General features: G+C 41.2%; 1 protein-coding gene and 1 long non-coding RNA gene across 3 annotated transcripts in view; both read left to right on the top strand.

Annotated features, from left to right (window-relative positions):
* Positions 1–5647: 5647 nt before the first annotated feature.
* On the top strand, positions 5648–9011 carry LOC112256453. Of its 2 annotated transcripts, XR_006083902.1 has the most exons (6): positions 5648–5738; positions 5845–5901; positions 6006–6105; positions 6205–6378; positions 8154–8226; positions 8404–9011. It is a non-coding gene; the product is annotated as an uncharacterized LOC112256453 (long non-coding RNA). The 2 variants fall into 2 exon arrangements; XR_006083901.1 differs by lacking the exons at positions 8154–8226; positions 8404–9011 and adding an exon at positions 6498–6625.
* A 4744-nt stretch (positions 9012–13755) lies between these two features.
* The window catches only part of LOC112256455, a 27257-nt gene continuing 26898 nt past the window's right edge, over positions 13756–14114 (top strand). Inside the window, exon 1 of the mRNA XM_042325559.1 lies at positions 13756–13804. The gene's annotated coding sequence lies outside the window, so the exon portion shown is untranslated. The remainder of the gene's footprint in view (positions 13805–14114) is intronic.

The following is a 14114-nucleotide window of genomic DNA, read 5'->3' as shown; positions in this document are numbered from 1 at the left end:
CCTATACTCATTGTCATGATGAACATGGCAAAGTCCTTAGGAGTTGGCTTTACAGTGCTCAATAAATACAGTGAGACAAATGTGTTGAGAAATGGGCAACTCACATCAACGAGTTGATAATGGCCTTGGCAATGTGTTTGTATAATTAGCTAATTGTGCATACATCTAGCCTGCTGTAGTTGGCAGACACACTGCAGTGACTTTCCCATGCATGTGGTGAAACTCCTCCAGTGCATTTGGAAAGTATTCAGACCGATTGACTTTTTCTACATTTTGTTACATTACAGCTCATCAATTTACACGCAATACCACACCATAATGAAAGAGCAAAAACAGGTTTTTATACATTTTTATAAAAACTGAAATATTACATTTGCATAAGTATTCAGACCCTTTACTCAGTACTTTGTTGAAGCACCTCTGGCAGCGATTACAGCCTTGAGTCTTCTTGTGTATGACGCTACAAGTTTGGCACACCTGTATTTGGAGAGTTTCTCCCATTCTTCTCTGCAAATTCTCTCAAGCTCTATCAGGTTGGATGGGGAGCATTGCTGCACACATATTTTCAGGTTTCTCCGGGGTCTAGTTGGGCCACTCAAGGACATTCAGAGACTTTTCCCGAAGCCACGCCTGCGTTGTCTTGGCGGTGTGCTTAGTGTCGTAGTCCTGTTGGAAGGAAAACCTTCACCCCAGTCTGAGGCTCTGAGCGCTCTGGAGCAGGTTTTCATCAAGGTTCGCTCTGTACTTTGCTCCATTCATCTTTCCCTCGATCCTGACTAGTCTCCCATTCCCTGCTGCTGAAAAACATCCCCACAGCATGATGCTGCCACCACCATGCGTCACTGTATGTATGGTGCCAGGTTTAATCAGACCAGAGATTCTTGTTTCTCATCGTCTGATAGTCCTTTAGGTGCCGTTTGGCAAACTCCAAGCGGCCTTTCGTGAGCCTTTTACTGAGGAGTGGCTTCCGCCTGGCCACTCTACCATAAAGGCCTAATTTGTGGCGTGCTGCAGAGATGGTTGTCCTTCTGGAAGGTTCTCCCATCTCCACAGAGGAACTCTGGAGCTCTGTCAGAGTAACCATCAGGATCTTGGTTAACTCCCTGACCAAGGCCCTTCTCCCCCGATTGCTCAGTTTGGCTCTAGGAGTAGTCTTGGTGGTTCCAAACTTCTTCCATTTAAGAATGATGGAGACCACTGTGTTCTTGGGGACCTTCAATGCTGCAGACATTTTTTGGTACCCTTCTCCATAATCTTATATAGAAGGTGTGTGCCTTTCCAAATTATGTCCAATCAATTGAATGTACCACAGGTTGACTCCAATCAAGTTGTAGAAACATCTCAAGAATGATCAATGGAAACAGGATGCACCTGAACTCAATTTCAAGTGTCATAGCAATGGGTCTGAGTACTTATATAAATAAGGTATTTCTGTTTTTTATTTTGAATACATTTGCAAACGTTTCTAAAAACCTATTTTCGCTTTGTCATTATGGGGTAATGTGTCTAGATTGATGAGGGAAAAATGTATTTCATACATTTTAGGATAAGGTTGTAATGTAACAAAATGTGTAAAAAAATCAAGGTGTCTGAATACTTTCCGAATGCACTGTATATAGGCTATGTTGTAAACAAGAGCTAAACTACAGCCAAATGGTTCAAGAGGAAACTACTACATTATAAACAGCGGCAGGTTCTGTATTGAAACTGTGTGTGTGTGTGTCTGAGTGTCTGTGTGCATGCATGCATGTGTTTGTGTGTGTGTGCCTGTGATCCAGTCAGCATGCTGGGTTGCTTGCTCCCTGCAAAGTGAGGGTCTGTTAATCTGCTTCTGTGTTTGTACCCATTTGCTTTTGGCCCTATAATGAGTGTGAAATACCTCACAATAAGGGGTCCAAATTAAGACACAAACAGGTGCTGTCAAGCTCTATTATATGCAGTTGGCCTGATGAATTCCATAATTTAAAAAATGTTAAAGAAAAAAAAAAAATCACCTTTATTTAACCAGGTAGGCAAGTTGAGATCAAGTTCTAATTTAGAAGTCTTCAAAAGAGAGCGCCTGGGGAATAGGAGTGGAGCTTGGCACTGCAGGACCTGGATCCACCTCTACATCACCAGAGGAACAGAGGAGGAGTAGAATAAGGGTACGGCTAAAAGCAATGAGAATTGGTCGTCTGGAACATCTGGAGCAGAGAGTAAAAGGAGGTTTCTGGGGGCAAAAAAATAGCTAAGGTATAATGTACAGACAAAGGTATGGTAGGATGTGAATAAAGTGGAGGTAAACCTAGGTATTGAGTGATGAAGAGAGAGATATTGTCTCTAGAAACATAATTGAAACCAGGTTGTCATCGCATGTGTGGGTGGTGGAACTGAAAGGTTGGATAAGGTTTTGTGAGCAGGGCTAGAGGCTCTACAGTGAAATAAGCCAATAAACACTAACCAGAACAGCAATGGACAAGGCATATTGACATTAATTAAGGAGAGGCATGCTTAGTCGAGTGATCATAAGGGTCCAGTGAGTAGGGAGGTTGGTTGGGGTCACGGCGATTCTGAAATGTGTTACAAAGCCAACAAACCAGCAGGTCTCATGTCTCTCAGGCTTACATCAATTCATGCTCAATTACATTACAAAAATGTATGTATATCACCTGGCGTTACATTCCTCCCCCCCCGCTCTGTTTATCTAGCGAAAGCTAGTCGCATTCACTATTAGTATTTATGTCTCATTCATTCACTAGCAGTGTGAATATCTGAGAACACTTTTAGTTATCAGATGGTCTACAAGTCTACAGCATACACCGAAATACAGTACCACCACCTGGTGGTTCAGTGAGGCATTTTATATACACATAACGCATAGAGAGTGATACTATCTACAGAACTGTTTCAACACGTTTAAGCTAGTTCAATTGTTACACTTCTCTTGTCGTTCTTCTGCATTCAAGTTCATGACTGAGTGTGGGCAGGGGAAGGGAGGGGATGACAGATGGTTAGCGTGACTCTGTCTTCTCTGTACTCCTCTGTCAATGGAAATGAAATCAAATTGTGATCACAAAAAAAAAGTAAAATATTGTCTAGGTTTGGCTGTTAAGTTAAAAAAAAATCAACTAATTGTATGTTTTTTATTACTAGATCCCCATGCTGGCCATAAACTGCTGGATGTAGTGCTCCTGGGGGCTGGAGAGCTAAGTGACAAGAGACTATAATCTGGACACATCATTTAGCCTACCATTCCACCTGCTGGCCAAATATGGCATCTAGCACAGCCATTAGCCCATCATAGGCAGCAACACACACAATGGCTGTGTTACACAGGCAGCGAAATTCTGATCTTTTTCCACTAATTGGTATTTTAACCAATCAGATCATCATTTGCCAATAATTGGGAAAAAGATCAGAACTGGGCTACCTGTGTAAATGCAAACTAATGGGCCTGAGACAGCAGTGTCCATAGGGATCTACTTCAAAGCAAGATCAATGACTTATTCTGAAATAACATTTGATTTTTTTAGAAAGATATGCATGAAATGGGCATGGTCTACTTGACTCAAACCAAAAACACATATCTAAGTTTAGGTTTCTTAATGAACCAGAAAAATCAAGTTATTTGAACATTTAACTAGACAAGCCAGTTAAGAATAAATTCTTATTTACAATACCAGGCAACAGTGGGTTGTTCAGGGGCAGAACAGATATTTTTACATTGTCAGGTTGGGGATTTGATCCAGCAACCTTTCGGTTACTGAACCAACGCTCTAACCACTGGTGGGAAAAATTAATTTAATATATACACACACGTGTCTATACTGGGTCTCATGCAGTAGTTCAGCGTACTACTGTGTAAGGGGTCAAAAAGGAACAGATAATATAACAGCAAGTGCCAGCTTAATGGACCTGTTCTCTTAAAACAAAAATCAATTTCATGTTGTTTTTTTAACCAATGTGTCATTCTCAATCGATCTATTAGGGTTCTCGTCAAACTGTTTTCAATTACGTTCCATATGCTGTTTGCCCTGCAAGAAATACTATGTTCATGATTTATCAGGTATTAGATAGAGTTCCTAAAACACTAGGTTGTGGGAGCATTGTGGGGATATGACAACAGGTTCTCGAAACAATTAAGCTGTTTAGTTGTGCTGACAGTCAGATAAGGTTTGTATCAGCGTGCACAAAACGTTCCTTTGATGTTGCAAGAATTTTGACTGAACAGCCTTTGAGCTCTTTTAAAAAGGTTCCCAGGACATTTAATTAGGTTGTGGGAATTGTGTGGGTACATTACAAAGCGATATGTCTTGAGAACCTGCTCAATTGTGATGACATTCATATATTGTTTAATAAGTTAGGTTGCACAAGATTCCCTTAAATGTTGTAAGAATGAAATAAGTCTATTACATTCATAGCATATATGTTTTAGGTTTCACATCAGTCCATTGATGTTCCAATATACAGTGTACCTCGTCTTGGAGTTCCTCAGAACATTAAGAAAAAGTATATTTAAGCTTTACCTAACAGTACAACATTCTCAGCATGCAAATTTGTAGCTCCTTAAAACACAAATAGATTGGAACACATCCCCATGAAGTTCCCCACAGATTTCATGGACAGCATTGTAGGTGATAGAGACACAACGCATTTTAACTTTGTTCATAGGACAGTTGAACAGCTTTTAACAACCTGCAAATGTTGGGTTTTGTAGCCAGCTCTAACCCTCTGTGCCACCAGGGGTTAGCTGTAGTTTCCTGTTCAATCAGAACACAATTTCTAAATGATTGAAACGCTCCCATCTTCATATGCTGTTTACTTGTGACACTATTTTATGATTTTGTTTTGTCATCACTTTCGTTGAAAGTCTTATGAAATGTGATTTTGAAATTAGTTAGTTTGAAGGTTCTATGTATTTAAGAAGCATATGAACACAGGTTATAATCTTTTACTGCAGTGGGCTAAATCGGGGTCATAGAGCGGTAGTCTTAAACAAATCTACTTTGAAACAAAAGTGCACACCTCACACACATTATCATGGGCTTTAAAAGACACCTGTACCATGTCAGATAAGTATTTAATATTGAGTTTGCATCCCAATATTACTTTATATCCATCACAGAAGACTGATATATAATGAAACCAATTTGACATAGAAAGACCAGATTTTCTGTGTAATGTTTAAACATTTTTAAAAATATGAATAACATTCCACCCATGAGGCCACTAGTTCATTTGACTACCGGAAAGAGGTACAGGCATCTCTATCCAACTAAAATCACATTTCATAAGACTGTCAACATGCGATTGTTACACACACACGCCTCTAAGAAGAGGGAACGCAACACCCTGCTACAACTCAACTCTCCGTGAAGCGAAAGAGTTATGGACTGTAGGTGTGAGTAAGGATGACAAAAGGAAGAGAATTTACCATTTACTAGGAATTCATTCCTTCACACGGTAATATGGGGAAAAGGGCTGGACAGAACCAAAGCAAGTAAATCTCAAAGCCCCTCTCCTATCTTACCTGCCTAACCACTACTTACCTAATTCAGCACCACCTGGTGCACTAACCAAAGTACAAGGGGAGGTCCACCCAAGTCTTACCTAGTGTGCCTAGACAGTGAATATACTACGGGTATTGTATGCCCACAGGGCTTGTTCACAATAACAGTGGAGGCTGGCTCAGCTGGGTCTTTGGGAGTGGAAGAGCTAATAAGAAGGAGGTTCATCTACCTGAGGACAAAGACAGATCTGTTAGGAACTGGTTCTTAACACTATATTCTATGTAGAGACAATTGAGTGGATTTTGTTTTTAAAAAATTGTGGCTTGCTTCACATTGCTAATATCTTCTTCCTCAGATTGTCTGGGATCCAACTCTGCACAGATGGGTTAACAAAACTGAGCCCAAGGCTGAGGTACATACTTAAATTCAATTAAATTAAAAACAGTGAACAACCATTGTATTTCAACTGTGATAATATTACTAACAATTTGGAAAAATTGTTGATGTGTTTTACAGGACAAGTGTGTACCACCACCTCCACCGATGGGGACATATGGATATCAGGGGAACACTGGCAGTGTCCCCAAAGGAGTGAATCCTTACTCTATGAAAGCAGGTGAATATTGCTTTAGAATACATGTGGTTTAACCAAAACTGTGTCAGCCAATCATAGATGTCCCTGGTGATCTCCTGGTAACACCTTCCCCACTACCAGCAGGTCTATGGGGCAGCAGATACCCTACAATGCATTTCAATGATGGGACCAACTCAAAGCCTCCAAGCCATGGGCCTGGACTGCTTACTAGACAGCTCTCTGGCTTGCTCCCTCCTTCACACTTTGACCTCATGGCACCAATGGTTGTGCCACCTGACACTCTACCTTACTGAGGTATGACTCTGGAAAATCCTTCCAAATTGTATCCATTCATCATTAACTGAGATTTTACTTGAACATAGCAAATGGCTGAAGTAGCAAGAATGTTAAATATTTTTTGTTTTGTCCAACAGGCCAATTAACCAGAGTGGATTTGCCAAACATAGATTTTTTCAGTGTTAAAAAACTTCAGCATTAAAAAATATTAAAAGATGATTTTTTAAATTAAATCTCTCCTTTGTGTCCTCATGTAATTTGATGTGTTCTATCATCGTTTACAATGCTTATTGCTTCTGCATTGCTTTACGTTACAGACAAGTGTATATTATACACATATATTTTATTTTAGAAATGCATTTTGGATTTCCTACATTTACTTACTGTACAGACAAATATATTTTATACACATATATATATATATATATTTTAAACATTTTTTAAAATGTATTCCATAGACAGATCTAAATATATTTAGATGCATTTTGAATTTCTAAATGTCAATATTTTTACTATCTGTGTCACGTGTTTATGCCCATTTATGTACATCTTGTTAACACCTCACACAGATGGTCAGTGGCTTAAAAAAGAAGACAACAGTAACATGTCAGATATAGTTTAAATGTATTCATTGTTGAGTTTGCACCCCAATATGACACTTGAAATATTTCACAGAAGACTGAAATGTAACAAAACACCTATTGTGTTTATTGAGATGTACACGGAGATTATCAGTTGGTCAATATTCCCCTCCAGTGATTCCCCAACATCTTGTCAACATGGGCCTCAAAAATTATCTCCAATATATTGTCAATGTAAAAAGCCTGTCTGATTAGAATGAATGATGTCCGACAATACATTTTTAATTCTATGCGCTATACGTTTTGCTAGCATTTTTGCATCACAACACTGAAGTGTAAGGGGCCTCCAATTTTTTTATGGACTGGATCTTTATATTTACCACTTTGAATCGTGTTTCAGTAATAATGAAGGAGTAGTTAAAACATGCTAATAACGGTCCTCTGAGGATATCAAAAAAGGTTTATCAGAGTTATTGACCTCACAAGAAGTCAGATTCGAGTAACTTACATTGTGGTGCTGAAACTTGAAGCAGCAGCCACGGCACAAACAATCGGAAATGGACAGCTCATGGTGCTGAAAGTATGCAAATTGGAGTAAACATTATTCATTTTAAACGTCTTCATTTTAATTAGGGATATGTGTTGGAGCCTATATCTTCCTATTTAAGAAATAAGAGGTAGGCCTACCTGTTTGACAGATGAAATTAGGCTATAGGCTGCTATATCCATAGGTATGTTAGTCAATTCCTCCACCCGCCATGCACTCTTTAAATAGCCCACCTCTGTGTCTGTTAAGACTTGAAGTTAGTTTGTATGAGAGGGTATGCCATAGGCCTACCTTTTCTTAAAGAAAAGGGCAAAAAGTACACTGTTAGTTTAAGATTCTGAAGAAAATTAAACAGATGTGATTATATACAGTTATCTATAACAACGCTTCGGTCCGCGATTCTTAATGCTAGAAACAAGCTGTAAAATAGGAATACCCAGGAAAGATGTGACTCTGATGCATATGGGGATATTGTTGTTTCATTTGGAAATAATCTAATTCTGTCACCATCAATTGATTAAGCTATTCACATTCTGTACAATAAAATACATTTAAACCTAGACAGCTTTTAGGGAAACAATTGTGACCTCTCGTTGGGTTAAACCAAGGAAGAAGATTAGCCAGTCAATTGATGGTAGATCACCTTCTGACCCCGTGCTCGCCAGGTGACCGGGTGCCATAGAATTGACCTGGATGGATGTGCCTAGCGACAAGCTGCTGGAGCCCATCATCTGCATGGTGAGAAACACACATTCACAGCACAGACATACTCACATTCACTGCTCACAAACATACTGGAACATGCTGTTTCAACATACACATCCAGGCATTGCAAACTGACTCTCACATTTGTGTCATTTCTGAACCATGCTCATGATTTTGTTTGTCTTCTGTGTGTGTCCCTCTGCCCTCCAGTCTGACATGCTGTGCTCACTATCCACCACGCAACCCACAGTCAACATGGAGGTCTTGTTCAAGGTCAGGAAGTTCACAGAGGACTTAGAGCAGGAGGGTTGAGAGGCCCTACTACTCCTTACTCAGTCTCTCCTATCAAGACCCAACTCCAGTCAAATAGTAGCTACAGTAGTACAACACTACGAACCTGCATTGGCAGGAATGATGGAGCATTTAAATTTACACACAATTGGACAATGGAAATGTTTTTTTTGCATACCCCAACTCCCTCTGAGACACCCACAAGTGCCTTGCTCAAGGGCACAGCGACATCATTATTTATTTCCCCATGTGGTCGGCTCTGGTATTTGAGCCAGCAACCTTTCGGTAACTGGCCCAATGATCTAATCTTGAGGCTACGTGCCGCCCCTTAGAATGTAGGGTGACTCCCCTAGTGGGTCCTGAACCCAGGTCAGCAGCACTACATTCCTGTGTGTCTGTATAGTTGAGGGTATATTGGTTTAGTAATACTCAATTCAGTTCTGGTACCAGAGGGGACCTCAATGCTGTTACACGTAGCCATGGTCGCCAAGCTACCCTGACTTAATAAAACCTGAATTCAAAAAGAACAAGATGTGGTTGTCATTATTTTATTTTAACTTGTATTATAGTATGCCCACATTTCTGTCCACTACTTTTGAATCAGGTAGCAATTAAATGTAAGGGGCTTAATACAGTTCCAGCCACTAGGCGGTACTCTGGTGAAGCCCATGGGAAATAAAGAAATGTAGATTAAATGAATTGGGAAGAGTAAGAATGAAAAACTAAAGAAAGTCTTAAATGATTGTTACCTGTGCTGATATGATTAAAAGTGAAGTAAACCGTACTTTTCGCGTTGTAGTTTATATAATAAGCTCATTGGAAGGGAAACATAAACAGATACATGTGCTGCCTTTCCAACTGATGTCAAGTTCCAACACAAATATTCAAATATTCATGGGGTGGCAGGGTAGCCTAGTGGTTAAAGCATTGGACTAGCGCAAGTTCAAATCCCCGAGCTGACAAGGTACAAATCTGTCATTCTGCCCCTGAACAGGCAGTTAACCCACTGTTCCTTGGCAGTCATTGAAAATAAGAATTTTTTATTTTTTAATTTTTAAAATTTATTTCACCTTTATTTAACCAGGTAGGCAAGTTGAGAACAAGTTCTCATTTACAATTGCAACCTGGCCAAGATAAAGCAAAGCAGTTCGACACATACAACGACACAGAGTTACACATGGAGTAAAACAAACATACAGTCAATAATACAGTATAAACAAGTCTATATATGATGTGAGCAAATGAGGTGAGATAAGGGAGGTAAAGGCAAAAAAAAGGCCATGGTGGCAAAGTAAATACAATATAGCAAGTAAACACTGGAATGGTAGATTTGCAATGGAAGAATGTGCAAAGTAGAAATAAAAATAATGGGGTGCAAAGGAGCAAAATAAATAAATAAATTAAATACAGTAGGGAAAGAGGTAGTTGTTTGGGCTAAATTATAGGTGGGCTATGTACAGGTGCAGTAATCTGTGAGCTGCTCTGACAGTTGGTGCTTAAAGCTAGTGAGGGAGATAAGTGTTTCCAGTTTCAGAGATTTTTGTAGTTTGTTCCAGTCTTTGGCAGCAGAGAACTGGAAGGAGAGGCGGCCAAAGAAAGAATTGGTTTTGGGGGTGACTAGAGAGATATACCTGCTGGAGCGTGTGCTACAGGTGGGAGATGCTATGGTGACCAACGAGCTGAGATAAGGGGGACTTTACCTAGCAGGGTCTTGTAGATGACATGGAGCCAGTGGGTTTGGCGACGAGTATGAAGCGAGGGCCAGCCAACGAGAGCGTACAGGTCGCAATGGTGGGTAGTATATGGGGCTTTGGTGACAAAACGGATTGCACTGTGATAGACTGCATCCAATTTGTTGAGTAGGGTATTGGAGGCTATTTTGTAAATGACATCGCCAAAGTCGAGGATTGGTAGGATGGTCAGTTTAACAAGGGTATGTTTGGCAGCATGAGTGAAGGATGCTTTGTTGCGAAATAGGAAGCCAATTCTAGATTTAACTTTGGATTGGAGATGTTTGATGTGGGTCTGGAAGGAGAGTTTACAGTCTAACCAGACACCTAAGTATTCAGAGCCGTCCAGAGTAGTGATGTTGGACAGGCGGGCAGGTGCAGGTAGCGATCGGTTAAAGAGCATGCATTTAGTTTTACTTGTATTTAAGAGCAATTGGAGGCCACGGAAGGAGAGTTGTATGGCATTGAAGCTTGCCTGGAGGGTTGTTAACACAGTGTCCAAAGAAGGGCCAGAAGTATACAGAATGGTGTCGTCTGCGTAGAGGTGGATCAGAGACTCACCAGCAGCAAGAGCGACCTCATTGATGTATAACGAGAAGAGAGTCGGTCCAAGAATTGAACCCTGTGGCACCTCCATAGACACTGCCAGAGGTCCGGACAGCAGACCCTCCGATTTGACACACTGAACTCTATCAGAGAAGTAGTTGGTGAACCAGAGGCTGAGGCATGGTAGGATTAGATAGCCTTAGGTCTGTAGCAGTTTGGGATATCAGGAGAGCGTGGCTGTGCACCCATGACCCCCCAGATTGCATTGAAAGAGAAATGGGGATGACTGCAGACCTTAGAAAGGCTCTTAGCCAATCTTTTTGGGAATCTCAGACGACACAAAAGAGAGGTTGAACAGGCTAGTAATAGGGGTGGCAACAATTTCGGCAGATAATTTTAGAAAGAAAGGGTCCAGATTGTCTAGCCCGGCTGATTTGTAGGGGTCCAGATTTTGCAGCTCTTTCAGAACATCAGCTGAACGGATTTGGGAGAAAGATAAATGGGGAAGGCATGGGCAAGTTGCTGTTGGGGGTGCAGTGCTGTTGACCGGGGTAGGAGCAGCCAGGTGGAAAGCATGGCCAGCCGTAGAAAAATGCTTATTCAAATTCTCAATTATGGTGGATTTATCAGTGGTGACAGTGTTTCCTATCTTCAGTGCAGTGGGCAGCTGGGAGGAGGTGTTCTTATTCTCCATGGACTTTACAGTGTCCCTGAACTTTTTTGAGTTAGTGTTGCAGGAAGCAAATTTCTGCTTGAAAAAGCTAGCCTTGGCTTTTCTAACTGCCTGTGTATAATGGTTTCTAGCTTCCCTGAACAGCTGTATATCACGGGGGCTGTTCGATGCTAATGCAGAACGCCATAGGATGTTTTTGTGTTGGTTAAGGGCAGTCAGGTCTGGGGAGAACCAAGGGCTATATCTGTTTCTGGTTCTAAATTTCTTGAATGGGGCATGTTTAATTAAGATGGTTAGGAAGGCATTTAAAAAAAATATCTAGGCATCCTTAACTGACGGGATGAGATCAATATCCTTCCATGATACCCCGGCCAGGTCGATTAGAAAGGCCTGCTCGCTGAAATGTTTCAGGGAGCGTTTTACAGTGATGAGTGGAGGTCGTTTGACCGCTGACCCATTACGGATGCAGGCAATGAGGCAGTGATCGCTGATATCTTGGTTGAAGACAGCAGAGGTGTATTTAGAGGGCAAGTTGGTTAGGATGATATCTATGAGGGTGCCCGTGTTTAAGGCTTTGGGGAGGTACCTGGTAGGTTCATTGACAATTTGTGTGAGATTGAGGGCATCAAGTTTAGATTGTAGGATGGCTGGTGTGTTAAGCATGTTCCAGTTTAGGTCGCCTAGCAGCACGAGCTCTGAAGATAGATGGGGGCAATCAGTTCACAGAGGGTGTTCCAGAGCACAGCTGGGGGCAGAGGGTGGTCTATAAGCAGGCGGCAACGGTGAGAGACTTGTTTTTAGAGAGGTGGATTTTTAAAAGTAGAAGTTCAAATTGTTTGGGTACAGACCTGGATAGTAAGGACAGAACTCTGCAGGCTATCTTTGCAGTAGATTGCAACACCGCCCCCTTTGGCAGTTCTATCTTGTCTGAAAATGTTGAAGTTTGGAATTAAAATTTCAGAATTTTTGGTGGTCTTCCTAAGCCAGGATTCAGACACAGCTAGAACATCCGGGTTGGCAGAGTGTGCTAAAGCAGTGAATAGAACAAACTTAGGGAGGAGGCTTCTAATGTTAACATGCATGAAACCAAGGCTATTACGGTTACAGAAGTCGTCAAAAGAGAGCGCCTGGGGAATAGGAGTGGAGCTAGGCACAGCAGGGCCTGGATTCACCTCTACATCGCCAGAGGAACAGAGGAGGAGTAGAATAAGGGTGTGGCTAAAAGCAATAAGAATTGGTCGTCTAGAACGTCTGGAACAGAGAGTAAAAGGAGGTTTCTGGGGGCGATAAAATAGCATCAAGGTATAATGTACAGACAAAGGTATGGTAGGATGTGAATACAGTGGAGGTAAACCTAGATATTGAGTGATGAAGAGAGAGATATTGTCTCTAGAAACATCATTGAAACCAGGAGATGTCATCGCATGTGTGGGTGGTGGAACTAATAGGTTGGATAAGGTATAGTGAGCAGGACTAGAGGCTCTACAGTGAAATAAGCCAATAAACACTAACCAGAACAGCAATGGACAAGGCATATTGACATTAAGGAGAGGCATGCTTAGTCGAGTGATCAAAAGGGTCCGGTGAGTGGAGAGGTTGGTTGGGTTAGCAAGCTAGCATAGGATGGAGGTCTGTTATTAGCCACCTCTTGCGTTCCGTCAGTAGATTTGTGGGGTTCCGTGTGGTAGAGGGGATTAATCCAAATCACACAACAACAACAAAAATAAAAACAATAGATATAGTTTTAGAGGCCCAAGAAAAAATAAAATAATAATAAAAATAAATAAATAAATTGTCCGATTGTCTATTCAGATAGCAGCCGATAAGACACCTAACGGTTAGCAGGCCGCAGATGGGCGTTCAGGTAACGTCGCGACGGAGGAGCCAGCCGGATAACTCCTTCGGGTAGATAACGTCGGCAGTCCAGTTGTGAAGGCCCGGTGGGGCTCCGCGTAGGCAGTAAAACGGGTCCGGATAGGTGACTGCAGCCCAGGAGTGATTGATGGAACTCTTCAGCTGGCTAGCTCCGGAATAATTGATGTTTGCTCCGGAATCGACGAAAGCCGATAGTCACACGGATAGCAGGTAGCTAGATGTGAGATCCAGGTATGAATGTCCAGAGTTCGCGGTTGAAATCCAGGGACATGGAGAGAAAAATTGGTCCGGTATGTTTCCGTTCCGAGCCGCGCCGTACAAAACTGGCGATAGATTTTCGAGCTAAAGGATAGCTGATGACCACAAACCGTGGTTAGCTGAATACTAACGATTTGCCAGTAAAGAAGCGAACTAGCTTCTGAACTAGCTTCTGGACTAATTTCTGGATTAGCTTCTGGCTAGTTTCTGGCTAGCTTCTTGGAGGATTACAGATGAGGTAAATAATACTTTTTAATAAATATAAATTGGTGAGGCGGGTTGCAGGAGTGTTTTGAAGATGAGTTTATGGAAAATTTAAAAAATGTATGTGAAAAAAGTTGTAAATATATTTGTATATATATATATATACGGGACACGTATAACTGACTTGCCTAGTTAAATAAAGGTAACATTTTGAAAAAGCAATAGACTTTCACATTGTAGGTCTGTTGTAAAAAAAAATATAATCATAATATATGCCATTTAGCAGATGTTTTCATCCAAAGCGACTTAATCATTTGCACATACATTTTACGTATGGGTTGCCC

The sequence above is a fragment of the Oncorhynchus tshawytscha genome, linkage group LG08 (genome assembly GCF_018296145.1).
Source record: "Oncorhynchus tshawytscha isolate Ot180627B linkage group LG08, Otsh_v2.0, whole genome shotgun sequence".
Taxonomy (NCBI): Eukaryota; Metazoa; Chordata; class Actinopteri; order Salmoniformes; family Salmonidae; genus Oncorhynchus; species Oncorhynchus tshawytscha.
This window is presented reverse-complemented; position numbering and strand designations above follow the sequence as displayed.